Source organism: Lampris incognitus, chromosome 10 (genome assembly GCF_029633865.1).
Source record: "Lampris incognitus isolate fLamInc1 chromosome 10, fLamInc1.hap2, whole genome shotgun sequence".
NCBI classification, from domain to species: Eukaryota; Metazoa; Chordata; class Actinopteri; order Lampriformes; family Lampridae; genus Lampris; species Lampris incognitus.
Genome location: NC_079220.1, coordinates 37,046,913 through 37,065,528, shown reverse-complemented (window position 1 = coordinate 37,065,528; position 18,616 = coordinate 37,046,913). Strand labels below are relative to the sequence as shown.

At 47.0% G+C, this 18,616-nt stretch overlaps 1 pseudogene; it reads right to left on the bottom strand.

Annotated features, from left to right (window-relative positions):
• Positions 1-486: 486 nt before the first annotated feature.
• Positions 487-16,875, bottom strand: LOC130119816 (uncharacterized; annotated as a pseudogene).
• Between the last annotated feature and the right edge of the window lie 1,741 nt (positions 16,876-18,616).

Genomic DNA, 18,616 nt, shown 5'->3' with positions numbered 1-18,616 from the left:
CTGATAAAACTCTGTTACGGGTTGTGCAGGAGGACCCAGACGACCACATGGGAGGCGGGGGACTCTTAGTAACGTTTAATGAAAATAGCAAAGGGAAAACAATAATAGGGGAGAGAGAAATGCTGAATGTGTATGGTGCTCAGGTAGTTTTGTTTGTGGGGTGTGTGAATACGCCATGTGTAGTGACAGGCGGTAATGTGTCTAGGTACGTGTTAGTGTAAATTATCCTAAGTGTGTGTAAAATGTGAATGGGGCGTTGGGTGTTGTGTAAGTGTGCGTTTACAGCCAAAGTATCAAGTCCGAGGGCAAAGGGGAATCGAGGAGTAGTCCTGAGTTCAAAGCCAAAGTAGTAGTCCAAGTTTAAAGTCAAAGTGGTAGTCCGAGGAGGAAGGTTGGTTGGCAGGCGAGATGAGGCAGCTGAGATGACTGTAGATGGGGCACAGCTGAGGGAATGAGTGACCGGGGAAAAGCAGAGCCGTGCTGCCACTAGATGGCATCAGTGGCGCCGTAGGGTGCGCCATGCCCGTTGGGAATTGCTGGGGACCTCAGGGTCCGAGTCCGGTGATGGGGAACGTGAACGCGCCCTAGCTCTGGTGGTGAGGAGTGGGTACTCGGGTGAAGCCAAGCGCCGTGGAAGTCCAGAGGGAAACGGAAGATGTAGGTTGTGACAGTGAAACTGTAACAGGACCCCTCCCCCAACGGGAGCCCCCTGGCGACCGACCAGGTTTGTCCGGTGAGCCAGGTAGAAGTCCTGGAGAGACTGGGGTCCACGATGAGTTGGGGAGACATCCAACTGTGCTCCTCCGGACCATAGCCCTCCCAATCCATCAGATATTGGAAGCCACGGCGGCGCACGTCCAGCAGCCGCCGCACCGTCCATTGTGTGTGGCCGTCAACCAGTTCAGGAGGAGGTGGAGCAGGAACAGAGGGCATAAGAGGGCTAGAGGAGACTGACTTGACTTTGGAAACATTAAAAACCAGGTGAATCTTGAGAGAGGCAGGAAGATGAGATGAACAGCCGTGGGGTTGATGAGGCTGTCGACAAAACAGGGGCCAATGAAGCGGGGTGACAATTTCTTGGAGGTGCCCTGGAGCTGGAGAGGAAGGCCCGCTGTGGACAGCCATAGCTTCTGCACAGGTTGATAGGCAGGAGCCGCAGTGCGGCGTCGGTTTGCCCCCACAACAGGTGCGGTCGTTGGACCGGAGCAGGAGGGCCCATGTGGTACCCGAGAGAGCACGGTAGCAGTGCTGGGCATGGTATTCAGGGCATATCCAACCCAGGGCAAGTCGTCGCTCCAAGAGGAGGGGTGCTTGGTCGCAACACAGTGGAGAGCTGTCTCCATGTTCTGGTTGGCTCGCTCAGCCTGCCTGTTAGTTTGAGGGTGGTAGCTGGAGGAGAGACTGATGGTGGCATCGATCCCCCAACAGAAGGCTCGCCAGACCTGGGAGGTGAATTGGGTTCCATGGTCCGACACAATGTCACGGGGCAGGCCATAAAGCTGGTACACGTGCTCTGTAAGCAGCCTGGCAGTCTCAGCAGAAGACGGAAGCTTGGAGAGGGCCACGAGGTGCAGCCTTGGAGAAGCGATCTACCACAGTGAGGATGGTGGCATTACCCCGAGAGGGGGGCAGACCGGTCACAAAGGGCTTGGTGTGAGGCTTTACTGCGGGTGCACACCGAACAGGCCCAGTGTGCGTGTACAGCCAAAGTACCAAGTCTGAGGGCAAAGGGGAATCGAGGAGTAGTCCGAGTTCAAAGCCAAAGTAGTCGTCCGAGTTCAAAGTCTAAGTGGTAGTCTGAGGAAGGAGGGAAGGAGAAAGGTTGGTTGGCAGGCGAGCCAGCTCTGCGCAACAGGTCAGAGGTATTTTATGGGAATATCTGGCAATGAGTTTGAGAGAAGGCCGGGTTCGTGTAGGGGTAGAAGTGATTACAGATGGGGAACAGCTGAGATGATTGTAAATGGGGCACAGCTGAGGGAATGAGTGACCGGGGAAAAGCAGAGCCGTGCTGCCAGTCTACCAGCAGATGGCATCAGTGGCGGCGTAGGGTGCGCCGTGTCCGTTGGGGGCTGCTGGGGACATCAGGGTCTGAGTCCGGTGATGGGGAACGTGAACGCGCCCCAGCTCTGGTGGTGAGGAGTGGATACTCGGGTGAAGCCGAGCGCCGTGGAGGTCCAGAGGGAACGGAAGAGTTAGGTTGCGGGGTTTGTGAGGGTGAAACCGTAAAACTTTCACAGTCATTGAATTCAGACGTATACAGGTTCCCATGAAAGGAAGAGACAAAGTTGGAAATTAATTTTGGGTCTGTACAGAGTTCCAATAATATTAAGAGCAGCTAGTGACTTTCTTTTGCCATTGTTTTTTTCAAGAGCAAAAAAGTAGCTAGAGTTTGTCTCCCTGCCCTCTAGCCATTTGGCTCTGGATCTTATAAATGCACCCTTGACCAAATCCAGATAAATTTGATCTATTTTTAGTTGAATCTCCTTCAATTCCAGTTCCTCTTCAGTAGATATGCTAGTCTGAGATAAGAGGACGTTTATTCTGTTTAATAAGTTAGACTCTGCCTTACTTTTAAGCGCTTTTAACTCTACTTCTCTTTATAGCCACACCTCTAGTCATGTACTTAAAAAACTCCCATTTTTGTTTATATTCACAATTTGTGTTATCAGTAAATATTTAATTAACTAACTTTTTAACACTGTCGTTAAAGGGGTTGTCTTTAAGAAGGGTCTTGTTGAGTTTCCAATAGCCTCTTAATTTTGGAGTATCTTGTAAGCCACCAAGCTTTAGAATAATTTGTTTATGATCTGACCATGGAGCAAAAGAATGAGAAACATCTTTTACAAGATGAAGAACAAATTATGAGATTAAAAATAGGTAAATTCTGGACCGAGAGGATAAATTCTTATTAGACCAAGTAAAATCATCTGTATCAGGATTTAAAAAACACTACACGTCAGTCAGAGAGAGACCAGAACACAGTTTCAAAACAAGATTATTTCTTTGAAGACCTTGACAAATTTTTGGAGGAAATATATCCATCGCATCATCAGCACATTCATTAAAGTCCCCACATAAAATTAAACAGGAGTTTGACTATTTATATAAGAGTTCATTTAGTTTAGAAATTACCTCACAAAAAAGCACCTTGTTGTAGGAATGGGAGTTGTGACTATAAATATTACACAAAATGAAAATTGAATTATCTTGTTTAAGTGTGATTGCAATCCATCTGCCATCGTTTGAAGGAACCACCTCAAAAATATCTCCTTTAAAAGTACAACAGAAAGCATCCTCTGTCAATGTGTCACAGTGTGGTATGCCAGCTGCACAGTAGAGAATAGAAAGGACTTGGCCCGGTTGGTAAAGACAGCACAGAGGGTTGTGGGAGCTGTGCTCCCGGACCTGAATGCTGTGTATGCTGGCCGTCTACAGAGGAAAGCCAGCAACATCAGCAAAGACACAACACACCCAGATCATTGTCTGTTTGTTCCCTTGCCATCGAGGAAAAGATACCGCACCACCAAAACCCGGACTAAAAAGGCTGAGGAACAGCTTCTTCCCCGGAGCTGTGGCCTCCATCGCCCCCCCCCCCACACACACACACAAGTCAAGTCAAGTTTATTTATATAGCACATTTAAAACAACCACAGTTGAACCAAAGTGCTGCACAAGTGTAAAATACAATATAAAATAAGTGACACATATGAATCTATAAATATATGTAAAGAAGACATAATAAAATAAAGAATATAAAATGTAACAATAAAACACAAGCATAAAAGTATATTTGCACAATAAAATCATGGTATCATGCTCAACTTGAATTGAATGCCAGCAAGAAGAGGTAGGTCTTTAACAGATTTAAAAGTCTCAAGGGTCTGAGCAGATCTTATGTGTACTGGTGAGTTGTTCAAGAGATCAGGGACAGCCACTGCAAAGGCTCTGTCGCCTGGATCTGGGAACATGTAAGAGCATCTGGTTTGTTGACCTGAGTGCTCTGACTGGTGTATGATGATGTATTCGCTCAGATAAATAAGATGGTGCCAGCCCATTTAAAGACTTAAAAACAAGTAATAAAATCTTAAACTGGATCCTAAAACAGACAGGAAGCCAATGAAGGGAGGCCAGTACAGGTGTTATGTGATCACGTCATTTCTTTCCTGTCAGAAGGCGAGCAGCTACATTTTGTACAAACTGCAGGCGACGAAGCGATGACTGAGCTACACCAACATACAATGAGTTACAATAATCCAAACGAGAGGTAATAAATGCATGAATACCCTTTCAATATCATTTGGAGGGAGATAGGCCTTTACTTTTCCCAAAAATCGTAACTGAAAAAAACAACCTTGTTTTGACTACTGAGCTTATTTGTTTATCAAAGCTAAAAGAGCTGTCAAAAACCACAGCAAGAGTGTGATTTTTGTGTGAGTGACTGTAGGAAGCTAAAGAGCTGAAAGTGCTATCAAAACCATCCAGAAGATTAGGTTGTCCATATACAATCATTTCAGTCTTATTTTGATTTAGTTTCAGGAAGTTTAACTCCATCCATGTTTTGACATCCTTTAAACAACTCAGCAAAGCCTGTATATAATCTCTGCGGTTTGTCTTTATAGGCAGATATATTTTCAAATCATCCGCAAAACAATGAAAATACTTTTTTTTCTTTTTTTTTAAAATGGACCCCAAGGGCAGCATACACAATGAGAAGAGAATGGGGCCCAAAATGGAGACTTGAGGGACTCCACAGTTAAGTGGGGCTGCAGCTGAAGAGAATTGGTCTATATTGACAGAAAGGCTTCTATTTGACAGATAAGACTTGAACCATTCTAGGGCAGTACCTTTAATGCCTACACACAGCTCAATACGTGATAAAATTATAGTATGGTCAACCATGTCGAAGGCAGCAGTCAGGTCCAAAAGCACCAGAACAGCTGAGTTCCCAGAGTCCATAGTTAAAAGAAGAGCATTAAACACTCTTAAAAGGGCTGTTTCAGTGTTGTGACATGATGTGAAACTAGACTGGAACTTTTCAGAAATGCCATTAATTTCTAGGTGTGTTTGTAATTGTACATAACTGCTTTCTCTAAGACTTTTGGAAGAAAAAGGCAGCTTAGAAATTGGCCTAAAATTAGAAAGAACAGAGGGATCAAGATTGCTCTTTCTGATGAGGGGCTGTACTACAGCATGTTTGAAGGCAGCTGGAACACAGCCTGAGGGAAGAGAAGTGTTTATCAAATTTACAAGATAAGACCCAACAGTGGTAAAAACATCCTTTAACAGTATGGGTGGAATACTGTCAAGGGGGCAATGTGAAGGCCTCAAATGGTTAACTACCTCAGATATAAAGGAGAGCGACATGGGCTCAAACTGCTCTAAGACAGCTGGGCACACAGAATAAACAGCAGGATCTGAGGCTGAAGAAGATGGTGAGGCCCTAATAGCAGAGATCTTATCTGTAAAAACTTGAAGAAATTCTTCACAGAGCATGGGCGTTGGCATGATGCAAGGAGAATCACATGGATTTATAAGAGACTTAATAGTATTAAAAAGAACCTGAGGCCTATGACAATGGTTGGACACAGGGTTTGGTAGAAACTGTGTTTTTGCAGATTTACCGGCTCTCTGGTACTCTGATAAGCAGTCTCTTAGAATTCCTAAGGAGACATGAAGTTTGTCTTTCTTCCACTTCCTCTCAGCACGTCTACATGTGTGTCTAAGAGCGCGGGTGATGTCACTGAGCCATGGCTCTGTCACTGGTTTAGGGCGTCTGGTTGCAACAGGAGCAACCAAGTCCAGTACGTCAGTGCAGGTAGAGTTAAAAAGAGTGGTAAGGTCATCAGCACTGAGATTGCAAGAGTCAACCAGGGTGAGAAGCATAGAGTCTTTAAAAGCAACAGAAAACTGAGACGCCGTCAAAACGTTAATTGTGCGCAGGGAGCGTGCCGGGGCGCGCGATTTAACCTGAGAACAAGGCAACGTCACAGTAAATAACACAGGCAAATGGTCCGATATACGTGTATCACATATTTCAGAGATGCATACACTTGAACCAAAGGCCAACACAAGGTCCAGTGTGTGACCCTTCTCATGCGTCGGGCCAGTCACCACTTGAGTGAGATTAAAAGAGTCAATACGATTCAAAAAGTCTTTGACCAGAGGTCTGGGTTCACAACAGACATGGATATTAAAATCACCTACAATTAAGAAACTGTCGTAGTTCAATATAGTCCTCGCCACAAAGTCTGTGAATTCCTGAATGAAGTCCTTATTGAATTTTGGTGGATCGTAGACCACTGCGCACAGAACGGGACAATTACACTTTATTTCAAAAAGTTGTAGCTCGAAGCTGGAGAAGCTGTCAGACGGAGTCTGTCGGCAGTGGAAGCTGGATTTAAATACAGAAGCTAGACCTCCACCTTTGCCAGTGGTCCGAGGCGAGTTGATGAATAAACAGTGAGGGGGAAGAAGTTCAGAAAATTGGGTGAACTCACCAGCGTGAAGCCAGGTCTCCGTCAGAAACATAAAATCCAATTCCCGAGAGGTAAAGAAGTCATTAAGCAGGAATGTCTTATTAGCTAGCGATCTAGCATTAATGAGAGCCAGACGGACAGTAAGCTCCTCTTTGTCCGATGCTGACGCACGTTCCAGCGGGCGAAGGTTCCTGTGATCCACGCCACCTCTGCGGGCTCACGTCCGTCTGGGAAAAGGAGCCGCCACCGGCAAGTGAAGTTGGCCCACAGCAACGCCAGGAACAACATACAGGAGCCATCGAATCGGAAAAAAGTGATAGCCACTGCAAAGGAGGCGAGGATCGTTTCCTCGGGAGGACGTTAGGTAAGCCTTGATTCTCACCGGAACACCACCCTGCTTTCCCCGTCTTCTAGGGCGCTTCCTACGGGGAATGACACAAGCTGGGCGGCGCAGGTAAGCCGGTATAGCCGATAGCAATGGAGGAAGGTTTGAAAATGGATCTCCCAAATTTTGCTTTAACGGCAACTCATGGGACGCTCGGATATTGAGAAGCGCTTGGCGATCATATACGAGTAGAGCAAAGACATCATGCCAGCATATGCGGTAGAACAGAACAATAGCAAACAATACGCCAAACAGACCCGTCAGACGGCTCGCCGCACACACAGGCGCCATCTACCTATAGCTGCTGAGGACTAACTGGTATTAAAGCCGCTGCAATGTGGACAACTATGTGCAATGATTCCACCTACTATTTTGAATTTTAAAAGCCGCGGCTATCTTTTATTGTCTCGTCATCATTTTTGCTACCTCACTTATTTTTTACTACCTCACTTGTTATACTAAATGTTGTTTATCCTTGTTTTTATCTTTTTTTAAAAAACAATACCTTTTCTAGTGCTGTTGGTCTGAGAGTCACCAAATGAAATTTCGTTGTATGTATACAATGACAATAATGTTTATTATCTTAATTTATGCTGGGAGACTTAGACTCCAGCAGAGTGATTGGTACTATGACTACAGTGAATTTCATTTCCCCACTGCCACTAGAAAAAATTTACATCCGACTCACATGAACGTGTTTCCTGAAGAAATATTAAGTTGGCCTCACGTCTTTTACAAAATAAAAAGGTGGCTTTCCTCTTCATTGCATCACGTATAAGATGCAGGTCCTGGGCTGTTCTGGTGGCATCTCGACACTTTTTGGCTTCTTCCTCATCATATTCTTAATATATTTTATAATTCCATCATAATTATGTTATCCTCTTTCACTGTTGTATTCTGTAAATTGTGTAAACACAACATCCATTGCACATTGTCCGTAGTGGGAGAGAGAACCATCTTCTGTTGCTCTCCCTGAAGTTTCTTCCTATTGTTTTCTCCCTTTCATTTTTTTTTTACATTTTCTTTTTAGGGAGTTGTGCCTTATCTGATGCAAGGGTCTAAGGACAGGACATTGTGTTGCTGTAAAGCCCCCTGGCCCTGAGGCAAATTTGTAATTTGTGATATCGGGCTATACAAATAATTTTGACTTAGTTGAATACCATTTTGAACATGGGATTTCAAGCTATCTAGGGCCCATTCTTAAATAAACTAGAAGGCTCTGTTACAGTAAAGTTCAGCTTTCATAAAATGTACAGCAAATATGTCAGTAAAGAAAGAGACACAACTGGACAAAATTCTAAGAACATCATTATTTTGTTTTATAATCTGTTTTTCAGGAATAACTCAAAATGTAAACAACTATGCTATGTGTAACTTTAACTGACTTTCTGTTGGAAGGTTATGATGAAACAGTCATATGAAGGCTCTCCATATGAAACGGAGCTGGCAGCGCCGCTACAGGAAAGAGGAGCGGGTCATGGCGAGTTCCATTCCAGAGCTGTTGGTGGTGGACAAGCTATCCGTTGGCTCTCAGAAGGGCCCTCACATATATTAAGCAGCTGGCTGTGGAAGAAGCGCTGACAGTTGGTCAGGCTGTGGGGGGTTGGAGACTGGACAGAGTCTCAAGAACCCTCTTCTTCCTCTACCGCAGCTTTCCTGCTGCTATCCTGCCACATGCTTCAGTCTCAATGTGTTGAAAATACGTTGTGAGTTTCATATTAGAAATTAAAATGAGAATAGTATAGCCAACAAAATCTGGCCCAAAAATATGGGTCATCATGAGTTCTTATGACAGCATTAATGAGAGCCATCAGGGTTCTGGCAGCTCAGATAAACATACCTTATTTGTATGTTTTGTAACATTAGATTAATTTTGAATTTCAACTTCTTAAAGACGAATAATGAGTCAAACTAACATTTGGGTTGAAAAGCTTTAAAGTGGAGGGCGATAGGCAAAACACTACACACACACTTTTCTTTATGTGGTTAGATTTACTGACTGACAAAGACAGGGAGGTTCAGTCAATATAGAAATCCTTTCTGTACAATATGTTGTTGGTACATAACCCAATTAACCTGGCATTCCTTCATGCTCTCACTCCCTTTCTCTTATCAGTTAAACCTCACTACTATACAGGATCTCAAGCCCAGACCCTCACTAGAGAGTCACAGGTTAAGGGTTTTTGTTAATAGAGGTCAGGCTGGATTTTTCTGGTCCATGGCAGTGTGTCTCAGGTTCTTTGGTGGTTTGTGTCTCAGAAAGGGACGGGTGTCACAGCTTCCTATACTCACATCTTTCAATGTTCCTGCAGGTTAGCTAATATTAAAGGCATAGTTCACTTCCCTGGGTTTTTGGCTGTTATTTAGGGTTTAGGGGATGATTTATGTTGCCGCAGACCCTTTTTACATGCACTGGAGCTAACCTTTGGTGCAAACTGCAGCGTTGCACTGGCCAGTGGCAGTGGAACGTAAGATGCCAGGACATGTGTATGTTTATGTGTATGTGTATGTGCACTTCAAAAAGCAAGAAAATAAGATTCATGTAATCGCAGGTTAGATTACATAGCAAATACATGTATTTAGTTTTAGCTGAGTTTTTAGTTTATTACATTTATTTATATCAGGGACACTGTACAAAATACATTAATAGCAAACTAAGAGAAAAGCTGCTTTGTACCAGATTTATACTAGCTAATCTCCATCTGTAGTCCCTGGCAGGCATAAGAAATGATAAAACACAGAGCAAAACCTATCACAGCCACTACAAACCGACCAACAACATATTCACACACACACAGTCGTGTTTCACTATCCTTGTGCGGACCCCTCATTGACTACATTCGTTTCGTAGCCCTTAACCCTAACGTTACCCACGCAAACTACATGCCTAACCCTAACCCTTACCCTAACCTTAACCTAACCCTAATTCTAACTGTAACCCTAAAACTAACTCCTAACCCTAAAATAGACCCTTTTCCTTGTGTGGACAAGGTACGTCCTGTCAGGTTTTGCTATCCTTGTGTGGACATTTAGTCCGCACAAGGATAGCAAAACATGTACACACACACACACACACACACACACATTTCATAGAAAGAAACACGGAGCAGAATACAAATATCAAAATATGACATACATATATCCGAAGTTTTAAAAACAGTTCGTCAAAATGTGTAATTTGATGCTGGAAAGACTTGTTACTTAAAAGCCATTTTTTTACTTCCGAGGAGAAACTATGGAAGTCAGAGGTTGTACAAATCAACAGACTAACTTTTGTGTATTTATTTGCGATTATGTCTTGATGCATGCTCAATAATCCAGGTAAGGGAATCACAGAAAGTTGAATCAGTTCACCTGGATACAATGTTTACTGACTCACTCATCTATAAGTGACCTCTTCAGTCTCAACTGACTGCAGGTATCCCCAACCTTACAAACAATGCAGTGGCACAACGACCAAAACCAACAACCAGTTTCATATGCAAATATGGGTGTGTAGTGGTTATGGGGATACATAATTCCCCTTATTGAGCTAGTAGGAACGTTGGTTTACAGCTGCTGTTTTCTCGGTTCGGGTTTACAGTGGTGCACTTCCGCTGCGCGGGTTTTTGTTGTTGTTGTTGTAATGGTGAAGGAATAAATGGTGCACATTGTGTAGCCGAAAGAGAAAGTTGTCACGACTCCTGCTTGAGCTCCTCTACACTGGTGACCCCGACGTTTGTCTCTTGGTAGTTATCAGAGACAATCTTTCAAACGAACACGGTTCACGAAATCAACGCGGTTTCTCTCAAATTACCAGCGTTCTGGGAGTCATCGGCAACGACATCGTTCGCCCAGGCGGAAGCGCAGTTTGCTATCTGCAAAATAACAGATGATGCTACTAAATACTACTACGTGGTATCGGCGCTCGGGTGTTCGACTGCAACTTGAGTGGTGAGTCTCCATACAAATCCTCTGGCGGCAGACAAATACAAGGAGCTCAAAGATCACCTCTTGAAGATTTTTGAACTTTCCAACGCCGAGAGGGCCCAACGTCTGTTTTCTCTGCAAGGCTTGGGTGACAGCAGGCCATCCGAGCTCATGGACAAAATGCTGAATCTGCTGGGACAGGCGCACACACCTGATTTCCTCTTTGTCCAACTGTTTCTGTGACAACTGCCTGCACAGGTGCGGACCACTTTGGCTAACACCAGCATTACCGATTGCCGCAAGCTAGCTGAAGAAGTTGACAAGTTCTTCCTGGCCAGCCAACAGCAGCACTGCACGTCCGCGCTCACCCTGCCCACCCCCACACGCCACCACCTGGTGACTCCATGGTGGTCGCCACGGCAACCCCCAGTCGGCGACAGGAGCCCGGCCTGTGCTTTTACCATGCAAAGTTCGGGGCCAAGGCGAAAAAGTGCAACTCCCCGTGCAATTTCAGCTCGTCAGGAAACGCCAAGGCTGGCGCTCACTAGTGGCCATGGGCGTCGGCGTGGAGGACAACAGGCTACTTTTCCTGCAAGACTCCATCTCGGGGCGGCGTTTCCTATGCGACACTGGGGCGCAGAGGAGTGTCGTACCTGCATTGAGTGTGGACGCCCTGTCGGGCGCTCACGGCCCTCCCATGGAAGCTGCTAACGGCAGCTCTATCCATACGTACGGCACGAGGCACATTGACATGTGTTTTAACGGACAGCGGTTCAGCTGGGATTTTGTCACCGCCGACGTGGCATTTCCCCTCCTCGGTGCAGATTTCCTTTGTGCTCATGGGCTGCTGGTGGACATCAGGAATCGATGCCTGATTGACGCCGTCACCTTCGCTTCACACGCATGTGCACTCGGCGATACAGGCTCCGTCAGGCTGTCCAGCATGCTCTCCAACGAGGCCGTGTTTCTCCATCTTCTCTCTGAGTTCCCTGACCTCACTCAGCCCACATTCTCGTCATCTACGACCAAACATGGGGTTGAGCACCACATCGTCACCACTGGCCCGCCGGTGCATGCCCGAGCTCGGCGCCTCGACCCGACCAAGCTCTCTGTCGCCAAGGCGGAGTTTGAGAATATGGAGCGCTTCGGCATCATCCGTCGCTCCAGCAGCCCGTGGGCTTCACCCCTCCACATAGTGCCTAAGCCTGGCGGTGGGTGGCGTCCATGTGGTGACTACCGTCGGCTCAATGATGCAACAACACCGGACCGCTACCCGGTCCCTCACATCCAAGATTTCTCCGCCCACCTGGCTGGGAAAGTGATCTTTTCCAAGGTGGACCTCGTCCGTGGATATCACCAGGTGCCCGTCCATCCCGCTAATGTCCCCAAAACGGCTGTGACAACTCCGTTCGGACTATTCGAGTTCCTGCGCATGCCGTTTGGGCTCAAGAACGCCGCGCAGTCCTTCAAACGCCTCATGGACTCAGTGTTGCGGGACCTGCCTTTCCTCTTTGTGTACCTGGATGACATCCTGGTCGCTAGCGCCTCCGTGTCCGAGCACTTGTCCCACCTCAGAGCCCTTTTCGAGAGGCTCAGCCGGCACGGGTTGATAGTTAACCCAGCCAAATGCCAGTTTGGTCTGAGCACCATCGACTTCCTAGGCCACCGGGTCACGAAGGACGGGGCGGCCCCCCTTCCATCTAAGGTGGAGGCTGTCACAGACTTTCCACGCCCACACACGGCCCAGTCCCTCTGGGAGTTCATTGGCATGGTGTCCTTCTACCACCGGTTCATCCCCCGGGCTGCCGATATCCTCTGCCCCTATATGAGGCTCTGAAGGGCACAGCCCCCAAACACGCCGTGGACTGGTCTGCAGAGAGGGACAAGGCTTTTAAGGATGTGAAGGCCGCCCTGGCTGACGCGGAGATGCTGGCACACCCTGTGTCTGGAGCGCCCATCGCCATCACGACAGATGCTTCGGACTACGCTGTTGGCGCGGTTTACGAGCAGTGGGTGAGCGGTGCATGGCAGCCGCTTGCCTTCTTCAGCCGGCAGTTGAACCTGAGAGAGCGCAAATACAGCACCTTTGATCGTGAGCTGCTTGGCCTTTTCCTCGCTGTTAGGCACTTTCGTTTCCTGCTGGAGGGCCGTTAGTTCATGGCTTTCGTCGATCACAAACCACTGGTGTTCGCGATGGCCAAGGTGGCAGAGCCGTGGTCAGCCCGCCAGCAGCGACAGTTGGCCTACATCTCAGAGTTTACCACCGACGTGAGGCATGTCGCTGGGAAGTCCAACCCGGTCGCCGACTGTCTCTCCCGGGCCATCGCTGGTGCCGCCCATTTGGGACTCGACTACAGCCAGATGGCGGCTGACCAGGCTGCCGACCCAGGAGTGCAGGCATGCAGGATCGCCGTCACAGGGCTGCAGTTGGAGGATGTGGCTTTCGACGATGCCGGTGCCACGCTCCTGTGCGACGTCTCTACGGGTCAGCCCCAACCTGTCGTTCCGACTGCTTGGAGGCGCAGGGAGACACAGTCCATAGGCTGTCTCACCCTGGCAGAAAGCCTTCACAGAGTTTGGTGGCGGCAAAGTTTGTCTGGCATGGACTCAAAAAGGATGTGAGGGACTGGGCTGACACCTGTGTAGAGTGCCAACGCTCCAAAGTGCTCCGGCACGTCAAAGCGCCCCTGATACCTTTCACGGTACCTGAGAGGAGGTTCGACCACGTGAATGTGGACCTGGTAGGCCCCCCCCCTCCCGTGGTTTCACATACCAGGCTCACCATGGTCGACAGGACCACGCGATGGCCAGAGGCCGTCCTGCTTTCGTCCACGACAGTGCCTGAGGTTGCCCGAGCGTTCATCGGAACCTGGGTCGCCCGCTTTGGCACCCCACCTCTCCTCGGACAAAGGGCCGCAATTCACGTCAGCACTCTGGGAGGAGATTGCCGTGGGTGTAGGGGTGAGGCCCCATCGCACCACAGCGTATCACCCTCAAGCTAACGGATTGGTCGAGAGGTTCCATCGCTCGATGAAGGCCGCATTGCGGGCTACCCTCAAGGACGACCGCTGGGTCGACAAACTGCCTTGGGTCATGCTTGGGCTCAGCACGGCCCCCAGGGAGGACCTCCAGTCCTCATCCGCCGAACTGGTCTACGGACAGCCACTTCGGGTCCCAGGGGATTTCCTTCCCACCGCCACAGCTCCCTGGTCCGCCAGCTGCCAACGGACTGTGCTGCAGGAGGAAGCCAGGGCTTTTGCAACGGTCCCCACTTCTCAGCATGGCGGCTCTCAGTCCTATGTCCCCACGCAGCTGCGGTCGGCGGAATATGTTTTCATCCGTCACGACGCGCACCGCGGTCCCCTGCAGCCACCCTACGACGGCCCATTTCGGGTACGGGACACTGGAGATAAGCACTTTGTGGTGGAGGTTGGCAGCAGGCTGGAGCGGGTTTCTGTGGACCGCCTCAAGCCTGCTCACCTGGACTTAGACCGCCCTGTTGGTCTGGCCCTGCCCCCACAGCGGGGGCGCCCCCCGGCCCGGCCCCCCTCCCCCGGCGAGCCGCCCCCTGCTTCCCCAGCCCCTCCCTTTCCCCGGTCCAGCTGTGAGGACTCTGCTGCTTCGCCTGCGTTTAACCAGCCCCCAGCTCCTGTTCAGCGGAGCCGTTGGGGCAGAGAGATCCGCCCCCCTCGCCACACTGACTTTTCGTATTAAGGCGAATTCTGGGGGGACGTGTGTAGTGGTTATGGGGATACATAATTCCCCTTATTGAGCTAGTAGGAACGTTTGTTTACAGCTGCGGTTTTCTCGGTTCGGGTTTACAGTGATACACTTCTGCTGCGCAGGTTTTTGTTGTTGTTGTAACGGTGAAGGAATAAATGGTGCACGTTGTGTAGCTGAAAGAGAAAGTTGTCACGACTCCTGCTTGAGCTCCTCTACAGGTGTGACTTTTAAATAAAACATAATCCCCCCCACACACCCACACCCACTCACACATACATACAGATTACGTGACTATCTGATTGACCTAAATTGGAAAGAAATATATTTTTGGTGTTTTATATATTATTTCTAAGTACATATTTTTGTTATCTGTAACATTTTGGAAAGAAAAACTATTTCTGTTGTAACATGTATTATGTTCAGGGTCAATTTGACCCCAGGAAAAACAAACACAATTTCAAACATTTAGAAGGATTTTATTTGGAAAACTGAACATCATCATCATCAGAAAATCAACAAGGAATACATAACCACTCTTTATTTACAAAAAAAAACATAAAAAGTATAATTGAGCATTGTGTCAGGGATTGTTCTATGCTACTGTAAGTGTTATGTATGTGAATACGTATTTGTGAGAAAGTAAAAAACAAAGTTACGTAGTCACCAAAAGTAGTTTGACAGAATACAAACAGCATAGACAGAATATGAACAGAATATTATTTTTCCTACAGGCCACCAGAAGGTACAGTCCAGCTTTTTGTCTGCACTACTGTCTGCATGATGTGCATGGAGTGTGTGTGTGCCCCTTGCAGACACATTTCTTTTATTTCACACAGGTGTTGCTGGTCTTGGAGTCCATTTTGGTGGGACATACCTGGCACCTGCCACATCTCCTGCCTGCAGTTTGAACCACTGGTGGAGTTTTGTGTCTGTTTGGATGTCCTTCACAACAGTTGCAGCAGCTGTTCATGCTCTTGGAAGGCACCATCTTCTCTCGATATGAGGTTTCACCAGCACGTAACCCAGCTGCTCCAGGAAAATCGTCCTTCAACTCAGTTTTCCGCTATTCCAGTCCTTGTTGATTTTGCTCCATATTACAAAGGCATTGTAGGTGCTCACATTGATGACGTTGAAGAAAATGACAAGGGGCCAATGGGCAGTCATGTGTCGGCAGCTGTATGTGGCTGTGATCTTGTCCAGGTTATCAACCTCTGCCTTTGTCTCATTGTAGTCCAAGACCATTTGTGGTTTTCTGTTTTCTCTGGTGCTCAGGGCAGCATCTTTGTGCATGGTGCTCATCAGCAGGACACCTTTCCCTTTCTTGGGGCAATAGGAGACGACAATGGCTCTGTAAGTGAAGGCAAACATTGAAGATGTTACCTTCCTGTTCGTCATCATAAGAAGCTCAGAGGGAAGCTCCAGCTTGTTCTTTCTCACTGTCCCCAACATGGTAACCTTTCTTTTCAGCAGTTCCTCACCTAGGGCGTACGATGTGAAAAAAAATATCACATGTAATGTTATGACCATTCAGTCCTTCAGTCATGTCCAGTACCACCCTCATGCCCTGATTTTTTTCAGGTGCTTCCCCAAGTGATCTACCTGCAAATTCCAGGGACCCGCATATTCCAGTCATAGCGGGACTGTGCATCACATGCTGCCCATATTTGGATACTGTATTTGGCCAGTTTGCTTGGCATGTATTGCCTGAAGGGACAGCGCCCATGAAATGCAACCAGACATGTATCCACAGTCACGTGGGGGCATGGATTGTAAAGGGTAATCGCTGAACCCACTTGTCCCATACATCCCGTATTGCTGTGAGTTTGTCACACTCTCGTTGGCCCTGCCTTGTTTCTCTGTCATCAAAGCGTATGCCACGGGAGAAAACATGGAATATCTTTAGAGACATGGTGGCTGGAAATATTGTCCTTCCAGTGTCAGCATTCCAAAGGCATCCTGTTGCTTCACCTTTTGACTTGTGCACTCCTGCCAAAATGAGCAACCCAGTGTAGGTTTGGAAGTGGGTCACATCCAAGTCTTTCCAACTGTCCCCATACATGTGCCTCCCCTCTAAGTTTGTCATCCCAAGTACATCACTTTCAATTGATGGTGTTACAATGAGCTCAAATGATGAGTTTAGGTCTTCACATTGGCTGACAGCATATCTGGAGGGGCCTTGAACCATTTTGATAACATTAGCAGCACTACTAAGTCTAAGTGTCATTCAAGTAGGGAGAGGGACCATAATACCTTTCCATTTTTGGAAAGTAATGTGTCTGCTAGTGGTTGAGAGCCAACACAAGGGTCAACACTCTCATTCTCATCAGAGGAGGATACCTCATAATCAGGGTCCTCCTCAATATTATCCTGTCTCAGACACATTCTCCTCTATGTCACTTTCAGTGTCAAAGAGCTGTGTCAAAACGTCATTGGCAGTAAACCTTTGCTTCGAGGTCATTGTCAGTTGAGAGAGAGCGTACAGAGCACTCAGCACCAAGAGATATAGTTTAGAAAGTTGCTGTGCATGTGTGAACTATCAACGTCCTCGTAGGAACCACATTTCCCTGCCCCCAAAGTGTGAGAAATATCAAAGTTCTTGTAGGAATTATGTTTTCTCCTCACCCATGTCATGTGAAGTATCAGTTTTACTACGACAGGTGTGGGTATGTTAGGTCACACACACACACACACACACACACACACACACACACACACACACACACACACACACACACACGCACGCACGCACGCACGCACGCACACACACTCACGCACACACACCTATGCCCCCACGGCACGGGAAATATAAAAGTGAGAACTATGTTTTCCCTTCCCTCATGTCATATGAACTATCAGTTCTACTAATACAGTTGTGTGTATGTTAGGTCTCTCTCTCTCTCTCTCTCTCTCTCTCTCTCTCTCTCTCTCTCTCTCTCACACACACACACACACACACACACACACACATACACGTTTTATACAGCTAAAACTGACCCCAAAGAACGCCGATACATTCAAAATGTGTACAGGACATTGAAAACATATCATCATGTTAATTTTATGTTTACCCAGTTGTCCTCGTTAAATTAGGAAAAATCATTAAATATGAAGCAAAAAAACCAAAAAAAAAACTGATGTCAATCATTTATTTAGACTTAAAAACTGAATGGGGTCAAATTCACCCCAAGGATAATAGAAGGGTTAAAGAGCTATTTAGGTAGTCAACTTGTTAGTCAACTTGGGTAACAATTTTAACAATAATCATTTTCTGGAGGTTTAAACTGCTGGGGTCAAATTGACTCCAAGGATAAAAGATGTTAGTAAAATTTGAAGATAACAGGAGGGTTAATGAGAGTTTCAAAGGGGTACCAGGAGGATTGCCGTGACTTGTACACTGGGGAACTAAACAGATGCTGGCCAAAAGGATGGTACAACACAGAAGAGCAACCATGTCAAGCCAGGACTCCACAGTCTACACCATCTATAGGCCAGTGGTCACTCTTTTGGGGATGAGGATGTGCACATCCTTGATAGGGAGGAACGCTGGTTTGAATGGGGAGTCAAAGAGGCCATCTATGTTAAGAGGGAACGACCATCCCTGAACCGGGGGGAGGCCTAAGAGTACATCTGTCACCATCTTACAATGTTGTGATTACAACTATTCCCCAATCCTCTGTGAATAGTACACATAACCATTGTAACTTTAGTTAATGGTCACGTCAATTTGTATATGAAACCGATAGTTGGTACGATCGTTATGCCACTGTACTGTTTATAAGGGTGGGGATACCTGCAGTCAGTTTAAACTGAAGAGGTCACTTAGATGAGTGATGAAATGTTTCTCTCAATGAAAGTTGTATCCAGATGAACTGATTCAACCTTATTTGCGAATATATTGTTTGGCGACAGGCATGAGCACAAGTCTATGAATACTGGGACGGCATTCAACACTTTTCCTGTGACCCCATCCATAGGGTTAGTGGTTGTGTCAGGAAGGGCATCTGACATAAACATTTTGCCAAATCATTATTTGGCTTGACAAGACCATACCGGATCAGTCGAGGTTCTATATCAGATTGGTCGAGGCTCAGGTTAACAACAACTGCCACTGGTAATGTGCCCT